At 43.1% G+C, this 6796-nt stretch overlaps 1 protein-coding gene across 2 annotated transcripts in view; it reads left to right on the top strand.

Moving 5' to 3' along the window:
* Window positions 1-663: 663 nt before the first annotated feature.
* Window positions 664-6796, top strand: part of Slc4a4 (solute carrier family 4 member 4) — a 393201-nt gene continuing 387068 nt past the window's right edge. For both annotated transcript variants that reach the window (XM_087184464.1, XM_087184443.1), the window contains exon 1: window positions 664-955. The gene's annotated coding sequence lies outside the window, so the exon portion shown is untranslated. The remainder of the gene's footprint in view (window positions 956-6796) is intronic.

Genomic DNA, 6796 nt, shown 5'->3' with positions numbered 1-6796 from the left:
CCTTCTTCCTGAAACCTCCTTGCTCCAATCTTGTTACTATGGCTATAGGTTTGAATTGAAGAAAGTTTAGAGTCTTAAACAGTGAGTCAGTATGTGAGAGTATTTTTTGAACTTTATATGTGTGTTGGATGCTGTGTGATCAGTGACACACACTCTTGCTCGCACACACACGACGCATTAACAGAAAATGCTTACACACTTGCATCATGTACTGTGTAGCTCCATTGATGGCTATTCTGTAGCGGTTTCTTAGAACGTTACATTGTGTCTGTGTTGTCTGTTCGTATCTTAATGGTTTACTTAACTGATTCTAGTGTGCTAGGTCACTGCTACATTTTTATTATTTGCTTGGCTAGGTCTCATTCATTAGACTCAGGAACAGTAAATGCGAAGTCCCTTTGCGAAGACCCCTGAAGGGCTGGGAGCCCTGCCTAACCCCAGGGGAAGGCGGCAGGCTTGGTGCACAGACCCAGGCAGAGGCTGGCGCCCTCTCCACAGCCTGAGGCGAGGACGAGGACAGCAGCCCGCCGGGGGCTGCAGCCTCTCCCCTCGCACCTGTGTTCCTGAGCGCAGTGTGCAGCAGGGCCGGGCGGCCCGGTGAGGCCCCTCCCCGCGGTGCCTGGGCAGCTGACGCGGGCCGGGCGGGGACGGCTGAGCCCGGCGGCTTTAAATATGGACCGGGGCGGGCGCTGCGGCTCCGCCTGCGCGCGGCTCTCGTCTTGCCCAGCCCCGGCCCGCACTGGACGCTGTCGCCGGGCTCTCTGCGGGCAGCGCCTTTGGAGGTCGGGGCACGGGAGGCGGGGCGCGGAGACGAGGGCTGTGCAGACCGCGCGCCTCGGGCCGCCCGCGCGCGCGTAGCAGGACCCCGACCTGGGCGCTCGGAGACTGGGGGACGCGGCCGCGGGGCCGCCTAAACTGCCACGCTGGAGGAGCGACGGAAGCCAGAGCCACGGAGGTGAGCGGCGGGCTGGTGCCGGGCGGCGGGCGGGTGGGCAGGGGTCCGGGCACCTGCCGAGGGATCTCCCCGATGCATCGTAGCCAGCGCATCGGCCCGGCACTGCTCCCGGCTCGCCGAGGCTGAGTTGGGCAGAGCTCCAGACGCACACGAACTCGCGTGCCCTGGAGAGGGGCGCGGAGGGCTGACGGGAGCGCGTTACCTCCAGGTTCCTGACAGCACCAAGGACGCGGGAGTGAGCCCGCAACAGCAAAAGGCAGCAAGTACAGTAGGGGAGAAAGTTCTTAACCCACCCCCCCCCCCCCCCCCCCCCGGCTGGGAGCGGTGGGAAAGGAAGCGGTCCCACCGCGCGTCTGGCGCGGTAGTCCCAGCTCCGTAGAAGTTGTGCCTTCCCTGCCTCCTCCTACGCCCCTGCCTTCTCCGCAGTGCCCGGGTCAGGCCCTGACCTGCAGCTGGGACCCTTCTCTCCCCTGGCCCCAGGCAGGGCGGTGCTGCGGGGCTCTGTCCCAGCACGCGTGCTCTGTGCCAGGAGTTGGAACAGCACCTGAATTAGATTAAAGTGTGAATTGCTCATTAGGGTTTATTTTCTTTTATTCTGCTCTGAATCGAGGCTTCTGTGCAGTCGGAACAGTATTGAGAAGCTTCCCACAGCCAGTGCAGTATCTTCTGAAAACGTTTCTAAGAACTCTCTTCCTGTGCCTATCACACACGCACTTAAATAATTTTTATGGTCATTATTGTACTTAGATCAAGGTTATTAGTATAACTTAACTCAAAGGAAGAGTGCCTGTTTCTGTTGTAGCTTTCATAACTGAGAAAGAACTTTTACTTTCATTTTAAAGTTAAAAGTTGATAGGATTCTGGTCTCTATGTTCAATCTTGAAATTGAACGTTTTAACTTTATCCCAGAGTGTCTAGATAAGAGGACACAACCCCGTATATAGACAGAAATAGGAAAACTGTATTACTATGAACTGTTGGGGCATATCCATTTATAGGAGTAGGGGCAGGAAGGATAAGATGGGTATTTTGATAGTTCCAGACACTTCTAAAAAATGAAAAACTTCTTAGAAGACTTAACCTTTTGTATCTGAGTGCTTTAAAAACGGCTTTTTAGGACTCATTTGCTGTTTTGGGGTTATTTCTGGAGACTTACAAACGTATACAAGTTTTCTCAGCCAATCAGATCACCAGAATGTACTCTCACTTTATAGTGATGTATTTCTTTTAGTTCATTCTTTACAACATGAAGTAATTTTAAATGTTTGAATGCTAATGTCATTATTTCATTCTTATAAATGATAAGGCATTTTGGACTTACACAAATGTTATGTGGCAGAATAAGGTAGACGTATTTGGAGGAATACTATGCTAGAAAGCCGGCAGCCTCTGGGATGGCTTCCAGCATGCCCCGGCGGTAATCTTGCAGTTTTGAGGTTCCGATCCTTGTTCTGATAACTAGCGAGATAGTCTGGCCACAGTTTGCACTTTAAAGGAGAACAGCACTGGAGGAGAGGCGGCAAAGGCTGGAGCTTCCGTACAGAGCCGCCGGGGGCGCTGCAGCCCGCGGGATGGACAGATAGGCGGGAGGCCTGGGCGCTCAGGGCCCGGGCCACCCTGGGAATGAAATCCCAGCTAGAGCCCTTGAAGAGTAAGGTGGGATCGGAGTGGATACATGGAGACAGGAGACAGTGGTCACGACTGCAGTGTGTAAGCAGTGTATCTCTCATTGCTGAGTGAAAGGACCTGGGCCACGCTAGGATGGAGGAGATCAGAGCGCACGTCTCAGCGGATGTTGCTTTCCAGGTTAACTTGTGATTTATGAAATCTGTGTTTTTAGGGAGTTGTTTAGTAAAATGGGTAGTTTAGGAAGATCCAGGAAGTTAGTAAGACTTACAAATCTAGATTTTAACTACTTTTTCAAGCAGGAATTTTAGGGACCATACCCAGTCAGGGACAAGTTGCATTACAAGTGCATTTTGCTTATCTCCGATACTTAAACTCTTGATAAGCCTGTGTCACATAAGCTGTGTGGTCCTCACACCAAGGCATTTGCATCTTCTGAAGCGCAGGCCTTTAGCTCTTTTGCATCTGCATTTGTGCACAAGCACACCGCACTGTAGAGGTGGCTGGCTTGATTTTTCTCAGGCATACTTACCGTTGTCATAGTGACTGCAGCAGTGACTTCTGCGTTTCTGTGCTCAAGGGTGGTGTTTCCCACAAGGCCTGGAATGGCAACGGCCCCATTCACCTGCAAGACCACGAGGAGAGGAGTTTTCATCCAGTCTTCTTTGTATTCATAACTTTTTAAATGATATCTGACGTTTGAATTTAGTTATGTATCGAAAAAGGTGGTGATAGAAATAGTGATGGTAAAACCACAGTCCTCTGCATTGTTTGCATGAGCAAAAACATTATCATGTTCTTTCCTAAAAACTGAGTAGATGGAAGGGATTACTACATTCACTGAGAAGATGAGGAAACTAGGACACAGTGAACTTTGACTTTTTAAACTTAAACAGAAAATTGTTCGTGGGGGTATGAAGGAGTGATTTATCTTTTGGCTAGTGATACATGATTACTGAATAGCTGTCATAAAGTGGATAAATGTTTTAGCCTCAGAAGAAAATACTAAAGCAGATAAAAATTTATTAAAATTTATCAGCTCACAATGGTTAAATCTTGGAAGCTGCCTATATGTCTGTCAATAGATGAATGGGTAATGAAAATGTGGCATTTACATACAATGGAGTACTACTCTGCCACTAAGAAGGTTAAATTTGAGTCATCTGTAAGAAACTGAATGCACCTTGGGACCATAATGTTAAGTGAAATCAATCAGACACAAAACCAAATATTTGTTATATGGGAAGCCCAAATTATAAATAAAAAGCAAAATAAAATAGATGTAGGGAGGATAGATCTTTCTCAAGTGGGAAGGGGATCAACAGAGGGAGGGGGAGAGGGAAGAGAGAGAAAGTGTATGAAAAAAGAAATTAAGGTGTGTAATGTACATGTACCAACTCCTCACAAGGAATGTGAACATTACATACTGCAAACAGGTACTAGAAAACAATTTAAAAATATATGAAGGAAGAAAACTGTCCAAAAAAATTTATCTGCTTTAAAGAGGTGGTCTCCTTCTCTGTGGGTCGCTCAGCTCAGCACAACACCCACTTGCCTCACTTTGGATCCATAATGCGAGAGGGTTTTCACAGTAAAGTTTTCAGTTTAAGTGCAGTCAGTTTTTAGCTCTAGTCTTGAGAGCTAATTCTATTTTTTATGTAGAATGTACACAGATAGAAGTGATGTGAAATTAAGATGTTAGAGAACATTTTTAAAAAGGTAACTGATATTTTGAATTTCTTTTTATACAGTACCTTGTAGGTAATTGTTTGGCAAAAGGATCTACTCAGTTCAGTTTGAATTTTTTTTTATTAGAAACCTTTAAAAACTTTAGATAAAACTTCTAATATACTTTTTAGGAGGTTTTAAAATAAAAACAAATAGGAATACAAAAAGGAATATATTTAGTTTAAAACAGATATGTTTTATGAATGACATGACTAGAAAAGGTGCTCATTATGTCTTCAATAAGAATTTGGCAGTTTCTTTTATTTTTTGTAAATATATCTACTGATTAATATTCTCCTTTATACTGTTTGCAAATAAGTAAACTTGAGGGAGATGGGCTTTTATATTAACTAATTCTAGCATTGGCCTGAAGATCTTGTAGAGTCTAGAAATTCATTCATCTATTTGGTGTATTTTCTGGCAACAAAGCTGCTGGGCAGGCCGCAAACAGGGAGAAAAGGATGTATGTCATGGAGGATGCATGTCACCCTGGAGATCCCTCAGAGTCTGCCTGCTCTTAATACACCAAGCTCTAATGAGATTGACTGTAAGGTTTCTGTCCCATGGCAAGCAGTAGACTGTAAAGTAGAAGATGGAAGTGGGCTGACATTGCTATGTACATGGAAAATACTGAAAAGTTCCAGAGGACTTTTTGGGTAGAAAAGAAAGAGGTAGGAAAAGTACTGTCTAGACCTCTCTACACAAACCATAATGGCCAGGAGGCCTTGGAGTGAAGTGTTCCAAGTTCTAAAAGATAACAGCTTCCAACCCTAACTTATGTATCTTGCAAAATTTTCCTTTAAAATTGATGGAGAAATAAAGTATTTCCAAGACAAGGAGCACCTCAAGAAATTCACAACAACCAAATGAGCATTACAAAAAATTCTCAAAGCTATCTAGAAAGAGACAATGAAGCCAAAAATGTCAGCAGGTCAAAAAGAATGAATACACCTGGGGGGATGAGCAGCTAAGCAAAAAGGGGAAAAATGGGGAAATCAACAAAAGGAAAGTAATGAAATGATAGGAGTGAGTTAGTATCTCTCAAGTATAAGTCTTTATGTGAATGGTCTTAATTCCCCAATCAAAAGATGCAGATTGGCAGAATAGATCAAGAAAGAAAACACAACAATATGCATCATACAGGAAACACATTTAATTAAAAAAAACCCTCAAAGATTAAAAATGAAAGAATGGAAAACAGTATTCCATGCAATGGGAACCTGGAAAAAAGCAGGAGTTCCTACCCTAATTTTAGACAAAGTGGATTTCAAGCCAAGCCTGATCAGAAGAGACAAAGAAGGCCACTACATATTAAAGGAACAATTCAACTGGAAGAATTAATAATTATAAGCATATACACAATGAATATTGGCACACTTAACTTCATAAAACAAACAGTAATGGACATGAAAAATCAGATAAACATCAGTACATTGTCATGGGGGACAGTACCTCCATTGTCACAAATGGACAGATCAACTAGACAGAAAATCAACAAAGAAGTATAATTGAACCAAACGTTCAAACAAATGGACTTAATAGATCTCTACAGAGTGTATTATCCAACAACAGAATACATATTCTTCTCAGCAGCACACGTGACTTTCCCCAAAATAGACTATATGCTAGTCCATACAGCAGGCTTAAGTAAATGCAAAAGAATCAAAATGATCCCATGCATATTATCAGGCCATAATGCATTGAAATTAGAAATCAATGGCAAAAGACATCACAGAAACAATGCCAACACAAGCAAATTAATACCATCTTGAATAATCAATGGGTCATGAATGAAATTAAGCAAGAAATTAGGCAGTTTCTACAATCAAATAGTAAAGCCACTATGACATACTGGAACCCATGGGACACTATGAAAACAGTACTAAGAGGGAAGTTTATAGAAGTGAATTGCCACATCAGATAAACAGAGTGAGCTGAAATAAATACCTAACGAGGTACTTCACGGTCCTAGAAAAGTAAGAATAATCCAAGCTCAAAGTATGAGGAAGGAAATTATAAGTCTATAGCCGAAATTAATGAACTTGAAACTAAAAATCTACAATGAATCAATGAAGCAAAGAGTTTGTTCTTTGAAAGGTTGAACAAAATACACAAACCCTTAGCCAACCTTATCACAACAAGGAAAGAAAAGACCCAAATCCATGCAATTAGAAATAAAAAAGGTGAAATCACAATGGATTCTGCAAAATCCAGAAGATGATCAGTGTCTACTTTGAGAACCTGTACTCCAATAAAATGGAAAATTCAGGAGATATGGATAAATTCTTAGATATGTATGAACTACCAAAGCTGAACCAAGAAGATATAAAAATCCAATAATAACTCAATGTCTCTCAGTGAAATTGAAGAAGTAAAAAAACAAAACAAAACCCAAACCCAAAACAAAACAAAACACTACTAAGAAAAGCCCAGGTCCTGATAGATTCATTGCCAAATTCTACAAGAACTTGAGAGAAGATCTAATGC

Source organism: Heterocephalus glaber, unplaced genomic scaffold, assembly GCF_053883595.1.
Source record: "Heterocephalus glaber isolate CG9 unplaced genomic scaffold, H.glaber_assembly_v1.0 deba00000281, whole genome shotgun sequence".
NCBI classification, from domain to species: domain Eukaryota; kingdom Metazoa; phylum Chordata; class Mammalia; order Rodentia; family Bathyergidae; genus Heterocephalus; species Heterocephalus glaber.
This window is presented reverse-complemented; position numbering and strand designations above follow the sequence as displayed.